This window comes from Octodon degus, unplaced genomic scaffold, assembly GCF_000260255.1.
Source record: "Octodon degus isolate 3935 unplaced genomic scaffold, OctDeg1.0 scaffold00110, whole genome shotgun sequence".
In the NCBI taxonomy this organism is placed as follows: domain Eukaryota; kingdom Metazoa; phylum Chordata; class Mammalia; order Rodentia; family Octodontidae; genus Octodon; species Octodon degus.
Genome location: NW_004524686.1, coordinates 8,726,927 through 8,737,392, shown reverse-complemented (window position 1 = coordinate 8,737,392; position 10,466 = coordinate 8,726,927).

The window sequence follows — 10,466 nt, the reverse complement described above, 5'->3', positions numbered from 1 at the left end:
CCTACCCACATGTTTATCCCATCTTCTTTCCATTAAGAAGTAGGGATTGTGGTCTTTCATTTTGAAATAGTATTTGTAACTACTTCACTAATACAGTACCGTAGAAGTAAATCTATAGAAATTCTCTCTGTGTGTGTCTCTCTCTCTCTGTCTCTATCTCTGTCTCTATCTCTGTCTCTCTCTGTCTCTCTGTCTCTCTCTGTCTCTGTCTCTCTCTCTCTCTCTCTCTCTCTCTCTCTCCAGCCACCATGCTCTGATGCCCAGCTTTTCTTGTAAGGAGAACATGCTAGCAAAAATTAAATTTGTATTTATACAGGTCTTGCTTTAACTTTGTCATAGCCATCCAGAAAAATTCAGCCATGATATGTAAAAAGTAATGCGATATTAATATGCTAAGCTGTAAAAGGCTCAAGTCACTGACAATTACCAAATGTACTGATAACTCACCACTACTATGGATTATTGGACTATATTGGGTTACGATGCTGAATTCAATTATCTAAAATCTTTGGACTGGCATAAAGTATGAAAAGGTGCTCTAAAAAGTTCTCCAAAAACAAAAATAAATAAATAAATAAATAAATAAATAAATATAAAGAGCTCTCGAAACACAACTTCTCCAACTGCAATGGAGCACCCATCTGTGCCACAATAAAACAAAAAAGGGGGGATATGTTGGGAACCATTGAAGCTGGAAAATTGGTCACATGTTTGTAGGTGGGACTAGGCCTCACTGTTTAAAACAAACAAGCTACCTTGATTCATAGATAAGCATCCTGACTGGTTAATGACTGCTATTAGTCATTAGGCAACCTTGTGTCATATGCTACTAACTTTATAAAATGTATAAATAAATGTCCATATTATTGCTTGTAGGGTTGTCTCCCCAATCAGGCAGACAAGTTACCACCTAACCCCACCCTCCAAAAAAAAAAGGAGGACACATGCTAAACCACAGGTAGGGAAGACCCACGGCTCTTCTTTGATATTCAACATTAATCTCAAACATGATAAAATGAACCTTTTTTTTAAAAAAATCAATGATACATGTGAAAATCTTATGAAAGCTAAGGTAGCCTCCATGATCCCTGCCTTCTATTGCTCACAGCCCTGTGTAGTCCCCATCCTTGAAGTGTAGGTGAGATATTAGGCTTGGTTCAAATTAATACACTCTGGTGATTATGATGCTTCATGTGAGCCCCCTGCTTGCCAGTAGGCTCACTCTAAGGTCTTGCAATACTATTTGGATTTGATAATCCGAGACTCCACAATTTCCACAAGCACAGGGAGATAAATTTGTTGACAATGAGTGAACTTAAAAGGAGAACATTCTGCAATGAAGCACAAGCACAAAAACAAAGCCCAGGCTCACTCCATGATGTCTGCCATACAGGAGACCCTACCAGGTTATGCACAAACTCTAGCCTGACAGACTGACCAAATAAGAAAGGCATGTGCTGCTTTAAGCTATTCAATTTGTGGTGATTTGTTATGAAGCATAGAAAGCCAATGCAAAATCTAGATACTCTCTTAAGTAAAAGGTAGAGGCTCACATATATGTAGAATTCTTATGCAATGTTTTTCCAGCAATTATGCGCCCTTGATTCCCATGAATGGTGCCTAAGAACCACTGCTCTACATTGTATGCATACAATCACATGCAGAAGTGCTCAGTGCCAACTGACGGTTTTGTAGTGAATATTTTATTTTCATGATTGTTCAATATCTTATTATTGAGCATTTTTCTCTTCAATTTTAAAGGTTGGCTACTTGTGTATCCTTGGAGATGGCTCCTTGGCAATTTCATAGTTGGGTGTCACTCACAGAAGAAATCCACCTGCAGAGTCTTCTACTTCCCACTCTTTGTTTTCTGAAGAAAAGCCAGGGGGTAGATCAGCAAACTTCAGGAATTAGCAGGCAAGCAGGAATAACAGAAAATGATGTTAATGATTTAACCATTGAAAGGCATTAATGAACACAATTTAGTAAATGGTTTGCATTTTTTCTTGCTTTTCTTCAGGAAGTTAAATTCAAGATACAATAAAGCTTTTTTGATCAGAATTAAAATGCAAGAGAACTAAAAATCTCTTTTCCCACCTCACTGTTAAAGCAAGTGTTTTCTCTACCATTTTTCTTCATTAATAATTGCTGTGCTCTAATAAAATTAGAGGATGTAGAAAATAAAACTTATTATGAATTCCCTAACACTGGCATGTAAACAGTCTCATTAAAGTCAGTGATCTATATTTTGTTATTTAGATAAATGTCCATAATTCTTACTCATTTCTCTTACTGTCCATATCTTTGCTGAAAAACCATAATCTAGAGCTAACACGGTCAATTCCCACTCTTTCACTTTTTATATTTATGTATTTTTTGTGGTACCAGGATTTGTCAATTAGCTAATTAATTAATTTATTTTTTATATTTGAAGTCAAACTCAGTACCTTGCATTTGCTTGGCAGGAGCTTATGCCACTGAGCTATCTCCCTGGTCCAAATTCCGGCTTTTGATGACACTGAAATGAAAGATCTGTTTCTCTAAAGGCCAAATGGAGCTGAAAGTGGCACCCTAATGTGTTTAGAAGGTTTGGGTACAATTCTTTCCTGCCTAACTTCTGATTCAATTATACCATGATAACTGAGTGAAGGCAGTAAGCAATGTCCATATAGCTTTCTGAAATCAGCTCTGCATGCAACTACCTGGCTTGTGGAGGTGTCCCCATCTGCACCACACGTGGGAAGGCAGCCTGTGTCTGGGCCAGTGTGTCTGGCATGGAAGAATCTTCTTGCTTGTGTGGTAAATGACAGCCCTGAGCTTTGCATGCAGGCATTCTGACTGACTTAATCCTTCTCTACTTTCCCAATCACAAACAATTTGGCTTTGCCTATTAATTTTTGTAGATACCATTAAAAGGAATACCATAGCTAATGTTATATCAGACCCAATTATGCTAGTGAACTGCTTCTATTTTTTTCTTTCATGCTGTGGCATTTCCTTTCCCCTGAAAACACTCTTTCACTCAGTCTAGCAATTAACTGCTTGAACAGTATAATAAGGAAGCAATTAAGAGGTGACAGAGAAAAATTAACACTCCATTTCACATTAAAGGCTAAGTGAGTATCCTTGCCATTGTGAGTTAAACGTGTCTTTGAAAACCTGTAGTTTGGATGTATTTTCCTTTTGAATAAGGAGCCCAGTTCCATGTTTTTTGTCTAGCATCCCAATCTGAAAATGGATGATAACTAATTGGGTGCTGTCTGCTTAAACAGGCTGTATTAATTGCAGTTTGTTCTCCTGTAAGTGTCAAGGAAAACAAAATCTTTGTAATGTGTAGGCATAATGTACGACTGCCTTCATTTGAATATACAGGCCATGTCCTAGTGCAAATAAAGCAAACTCCTGGATGCAATGTTGCCATGGCAGGCTGCATTTGCATAATAAATAACAGCTATCATGAGACTTTCTTTATGAAGTTCTCTGTTGTGTTGTCAGCTGTAAGGGCCTCCACTAAAGCAGCTAATATTGAGGGAGTAGAGTGTTTTGCTTGCAAATGCAACACCCCAACCCAAGTCACTGTCAAGAATAGATTATTTCATTGTTTCTGGCTAAATGGGATGGATTGTTTTAAACATGTACATGGACTACATGGTGAACTGTATCAACACATATACCCAAGATGACAAAAATATGACTTAAGTCAAAGATATTTGATTGGACTAAGTAAAGAACATAGCATTAGCATACTGTCTGTGTCAAGGCCTTTCAGCACAATAGCAATATCCACTATCTCATCCTCTATCTTTTCAACTTGGGTCAAACAAGTGAGAAGAATTCCTTTTATTTCTCATTGTAGACATTAGAATGACATTTAAAAGAGGGCAAGTTCTCGATATCTTTATCCTCTGGAATTCTAGTCTCATATCTTAAGGCCAGCAGAAGCTTCCCTGTATTCATTGGGGTTCATTAAAGGGAATGGTGAACTTACTTTGAGTTGGTATTAGAGCAGGAGATTGATCCAAATATCAAGTTATATTTACACTGATTGTTAGCTCTTCCTCCCCTTTCAATGCTTTCAGAAATAGTTCTTATTTGCAGTTTTCCTAGATCTTCAAACAATGGAAATTTAATTGTATGTAGGTGTGTGTGTGTGTGTGTGTGTGTGTGTATGTGTGTGTGTGTCCTTCTCTACCATTAACTAAAGAAAATGGAATGAGATTAATAAAAGCTTTGTTATGCATAGATCTAGTCATTATTTTTGATGGAATTCAGAAGGGGTCCCCTACACACAAATATGACAGCTTACCATATTGAATATTTTACATTCCAGGTACTGTGGAAATGGCAAGTGCAATAAAGGCTTTCTGAACTTGCCCAGTAGCAGGTCATAGGATCCTCATGGAAGAAGTATCCTTTCTGTAGTCAGAAGAAAAGAGCATCCCTATCTTCCAAGATGTAGGAATACTGACAAGAAACTGAACAGACCTTTGCTAAGTTTCTCGCAGTTTATTTTCTTACCTCATACTTCCCTTTGCTGTTTTCATAGCACAGAGTGCCCCAAGGGTAGAATTTTAAGAACTGAACATTAATGAGACCGCCCGTAAACAATGGCTGTTTTAATGGTTACAAACAGCACTGTATTTTTTTCTCTCAAGCCAATGAAAATGGCAATATTTTTGACTCTAGGAAAAAAGGTGCAAAAAATCTGGAGCTGATTCTCACCTCTTTATAGCCTGATTTAAAGGGCAAAGAAGTTAGAAAGAAGCCTGCTCTAAATAGAAGGCTAAAAGGTTGTCTTCTATTTCAAAAATGCAAAATGAAAAAGAGAAAAGGTAGAAAGAAAAAACTATTAAAACTGCAACAACTCATTTTTAACATTTAAGAGCTCAGCAAGATAGTCTATTATCTTATTCTAACATTTCATCATTTTAAAATTTCCTTGCTCATGCAAGAACTTCTTTTCAGGCGTCTTTATAGAGCAATTTTCTGTAGTTAAGTTACACATCTTAAAATAATAACTCATAATGGAAACTAGCCATGAGGTAGTTGTAGCATTAACTAAAGGGCACCATTAGAATATGCTGTATTCCAAAAAATAAACACTTGAGCTCTTAAAATGAAATCCTTAAAAGCAAGACAGCTGTGACAAATGCAGTAATAATATTTAATAATTGTGGAGAAAGTGGTGAAAATAGCAAAAGTGACCAATCAGTTGAAGAACATATAAAGGTTATAGAGTTGATATCTGTCTTGTTACTTACAGAAGCACTTAGGTATGTAAAAGGATTGCTTACCACCTAGTTTTCTTTTATGTCTTCCTATTTTCCATCACATCTAATTTGCTATGGAGGGCTCGATGAGTTGGGAGGAAGGAATGTTTTTTTCTTCCAGTATTTTTTAAAAGAACGTGTTCTTCCTATTTCTTTAAAAATGATATAATTTTCCAGTCAAGGCATTCTTAGATTATGGAAATTTATCTTCGCTGTCCATTTAGAAGTAACATTACCAAACATTCTACCTTTTCCTATACTCCTGAAAATAAATCTTTTTAAAAATTTTCATTCATTTTAATGAGAAAAAATAGCAATGAAACAGTTTCAAAACAGGTTAGTAAGACAGTTACAATAATTAATACATGGCATACTCTTGTCTTTGTGGTAGTTATTCAGAGAACAAGATGCAGACATGATATCTTATCTAAACAATATGAGTACAAACTTTTCATTTCATTGAACTAATAGAAGGTAGCTCTATATCTATCCTAACTAATATATGTATATTTTTTTCTTTGATGCAAAATGGTCCTTTATTTATATCCCCCTTTTTTGTTTTGTTTTGTTTTGTTTTGTCAGAGATGGGTACTCCACTGAAATTACAAAAGTATTTGGAGAAGTCTTTAAAAGATCTTTTCATACTTGATGCCAGTCCAAATATTGTAGGTACTTGAATTCAGCAAAATAACCCAATATAGTCCAATAGTCCATAGTGGTAGTGGGTAATCAGCACAATGACAATAGTTTTAAGTTGTTGACTTGAGTCTTTTACAGTTCATCATATTAGTATGGCATTAGTTTTTATACCTTGTGGTTATACTTTTCTGCTGCACAGTTAACAACAAGTTCAAGCAAGATCTATTTAAGTAAAATGTAACTTTTGTATTTGACAAGTCAGTTAAGTCCCCTCAAGAGTTACACTGAAACCATGTACAGTGGCACTTTGCAGATCTTTTGTCAGTGTCAGTCATCTGGCTGAGTTACAGACATGGCTTGACCAATTTGCTCTCTGTTAAAGCCTGAGAGAAACTTTTCTCTTTAGATGACTCTGCTTAGGCATACTATACATCATCAATCATTTTCCTTTGTGGCCCCATAATCTCCTTGATCAGAAAATTCGTGACACCACTGAGTTAGAAGATGTCACAGCACAAGATGTTACAAGATCTTGCTTTAACTTGTTCTTAACTACCCAGCAGCACAGGTTCTCTTGTGTCCTGAGTCCTCACTGACCTTGAAGGGCTAGGGCCAAAATATTGGCTATCCATGTAGCCCCTCTTTTTCTCTAATTTTTGGCCTAGAAACTTTAGTTGTGAAACATCCAGAAGAGAAACTTAATGATATTATGTCTTAGTTACTTTTTACTCATTGCTGGGACAAATACCTGACACTCCAAATGAAGGAAGGAAAGGCTTATTTAGCTCACAGTTACTGGAGGGTTCAGTCCATATTCAGCTGGCTCCAAGGCAAATGACAGCAATTCATGCAGCAGAAAACAATGAAGATCAGAGGAGGAGCAGCAGCTGAGCAGTCCATCAAACTTCTCTTCCTTCTACTATGACTGCAAAGACCAGCGCTCCACAGTGAAGATCAGAGCTCCTCCAAAGTGGCTCTGCTACAAAGATTAAGCTCCTCCAAAACCTGGGACTTCTCCATGGATGCAGAACAGGGCTGCAGGAAGTCAGGCAGGGTGGAAGGTAGCCTTTCTCAATTTCTGGGTCCTGCCTACCTGCAGGGCAAGGACCCACGCTGAGAACAGCGGGAGTGATTCAGCCAAGTTGACACAATGTATCAAGTAACACATATTATTACCCTATAACAGAGGCAGTTGAGCTTAACATCGCTATCTGTCTGAATATCAAATACCTTAGACATAACATGGAATTGCTATGTTCCAACAACCATGGATATTCTAAACTTTAAATCCCTATAGAATGTAAAATATAAAACAATTGCATATTTTACACAGAAATTTAGAAATCAAACTATATGCAACATTGTAGAAGGACAATCGTATGACAATTATTCTTGTCTCTTATTTTTTATTTCTTTTTTTAAACAAATATTTACTTTAAATAGAGTATAGCAAAAATTGATATGAAATTAGAAGCAGTATGCATTTAGACAAAAATGATAGCTATTTCAAGCATGGTTTTAGTATTATCCATTACTATGTGTAGTTGCTTAGTTCACTGATATCAGCATATAGAGTTAGTGAGGGTGAGAGTTCTACCCATTAAATGCTACTTTCAAAAACCCGATGGCGGTGCTTAGGACCATTGCATTATCCATCTTCTTTAAAAATGTATAGGGTTTTATTTTTATTCTTGGAAAAATTTATTTGATTTTAAACAACAAAGCAAATAATACACATGTCATCCAGGGACAGGGGAGAGCATAGCTTCACAGTTAACAAACTTTAAATGAGACACAATCTAGGTAAAAGACATTTAAAGTTTCCAGATTATGTTTATCTCCCAATTTGAGATTAGAAAAAATAGTGGGAAAAAACCAGAAAAGTGAGTAAGAGATGTCCAATATTTTAGGGAATTTGTTTCTACTTAATATTTAGAAGAATGAATTCTTTTTTTTTGACTAATTTTATTGATAAACAAATAGCAATGAGACAGTTTCAAATCAAATTGGTAGGACAGTTTGAATAATTAACACACTACGTACAATCTTCTTAGTGGTTAATTGCTGTACAAGATGAAGACTTCATTTCCCATTTATAAACACCATTAGAACAAACCATTCTATTCATTAAGAGAATGTAACTATATATCTATCCTAAACACTTTGAATACACAGATAAAAAATTGACATTCATCTGTATACCCTTTCTTTGTTAAGTTCCGTTATTTGAATATTATAGGTGTTTAAACTCAGCAAAATATTCTAAAAGATCACAGGAGCCCATAATAGTATTGGCTCTTCCACTTAACTGGCAATGTCAGGAATTGTTGACCCGAGTCCCCAACAGCTCAACATAACAGCATGGCTTTACTTCTTATATTTCGTTTTAATACTTTTCTGCTAGATGGTTAAGACCAAGATAAAGCAGAACCTATGCAACAAGAAGGGTAGCTTTTGGGTCTGAGAAGGTCAGTGAAATCCCCTCAGGATTTATCCTGAGATGTTGTACCTCAGATTGTAGAACCTTTGTCAGTGTCAGCCATGTGGATGAGTCACGTCCATTGCTTGCCCAATAAGCTCTCTGTGAAAGCCCGAGAGAATGTTTTCTCTTCATGTGACCCTCCTTACGCACACTCTACATCATTGATCACTTTCCTCTTTTGCTGCACAATCTGCTTGACCAGAATATTTGGGACACTACCAAGTTACATGACGTTACAGTATAAGTTCTCATATGTCCTGAGTCTTAATTGACCATAAAAGGCTAGGGCCAAAATGTTAGTTTTCCTTGCAGCCCTCCTTTTTCTCTAATTTTGGTCTGCAAACTTAGGTTGTTAACCATCCAGAAGATAAACTTATTATTATTATCAAACAACTTAGGCCGTTAAGCTTAACGTCACTGTCTGTCTGCATATCAAACATCTTAGGCATAAAATGGAGAAGGTATATTTCATCAAGTATTTATATGTTGAACTTTAAGTCCCTACAGAATATGATAAAACATTTAAAAATTGGAATATATTTTAAAAATAGGCATAAAGAATTATATACTTCTCGTATTTGCACATAAGTCCAAAAATCTCACCATATACAACACTGAAGCAGGACAGTCCCACAATCATCCTTTTCATGTATTTTGCTTTCCTTCACCACCCACTTCTTCTTGAATATCCACCTACCTGAGAGACATCATAACAGCAAATGGCATGTCATGAGAAGGAGCCCATACTCAGAATACCAGAATGAAAGGCACTCCAATCGTGAAACTACCATTACAATTTACCAACTTCAGTGCAGTTGCTTATTTAACAGGAATTAGTATAAATATTTAGTCAGGGTGAGAATTTTTCCAATTAACTGCTAGATTCAAAAATCTTCTGGAGACTATCTGGACCATTGCTTTGCCATCTTCTGCATATAATTGTATAGCCTGACATTGTCATGTTTCCTAGCTCTTCTCCTTTCCCTCTCTTGAATAGTTAGTCCTTGAGATCCTGCTTTCCTTTTACTTGTATTATACCTTTCTATTTGTATTTCTTCTTTACAGTTCTTATACAAGGGAGACTATACGATATTTACACATGTGTGTCTGGTTTATTTCACTTATGAGTATATGTTCAAGTGGCATCCACTTCAATATAAAGGCTTGCAGTTTATCATTCTTTTTTTTCAAAGTTTCATTGATAAACAGATAGCAATGAGACAGTTTCAAATCAAATCAGAAGTACAGTTTCAACAAATAATACACTGCATATATTCTTCTTAGTGGTTAATTGTTGTACAAGAAGTGAACTTGTGATCCTATTTACAAATAACACTAGAACAAATCATTCTATTCATTAAGAGAATGCAACTATATATCTATCCTAACCACTTTGAATACACAGATTCAAAATGGACATTCATCGGTATACCCCATTTTTTCTAACTTGCATTATTGAATATTATAGGTGTGTAAACTCAGCAAAATATTCTAAAAGAGTCCAGTAGCCCATAACAGCATTGGGTCTTCTGTTTAACGGGCAATGTCAGAAATTATTGACCTGAATTCCCCACAGCTCAACATAACAGCATGCCTTTATTTACTATATTACGTCCTCATACATTTCTACTGGATGGTTAAGACCAAGGTAAAGCAAGACCTATGCAACAAGAGTTGTAGCTTGTCGGTCTGAGAAGGTCAGTGAAGTGCCCTCAGGATTTATCTTGAGGTCCTGTACCTCAGATTGTAGAACCTTTGTCAGTGCAGCCATGTGGATGAGTCACGCCCATTGCTTGGCCAATGCGCTCTCTGTGAAAGCCTGAGTGAGTGTCTTCTCCCATGTTACTCTCCTTAGGCACACTCTACGTCATCAATCATTTTCCTCTTTGGCCTCATAATCTTCTTGATCAGAAAATTTGGGACACTACGGAGGTACACGACGTTACAGTACAAGTTCTCATATGTCCTGAGTCTTAATTCACCTTAGAAGGTTAGGACCAAAATGTTGGCTTTCCTTGTAGCCCTCCTTTTTCTCTAATTTTGGTCTGCAAACTTAGGTTGTTAACCATCCAGAA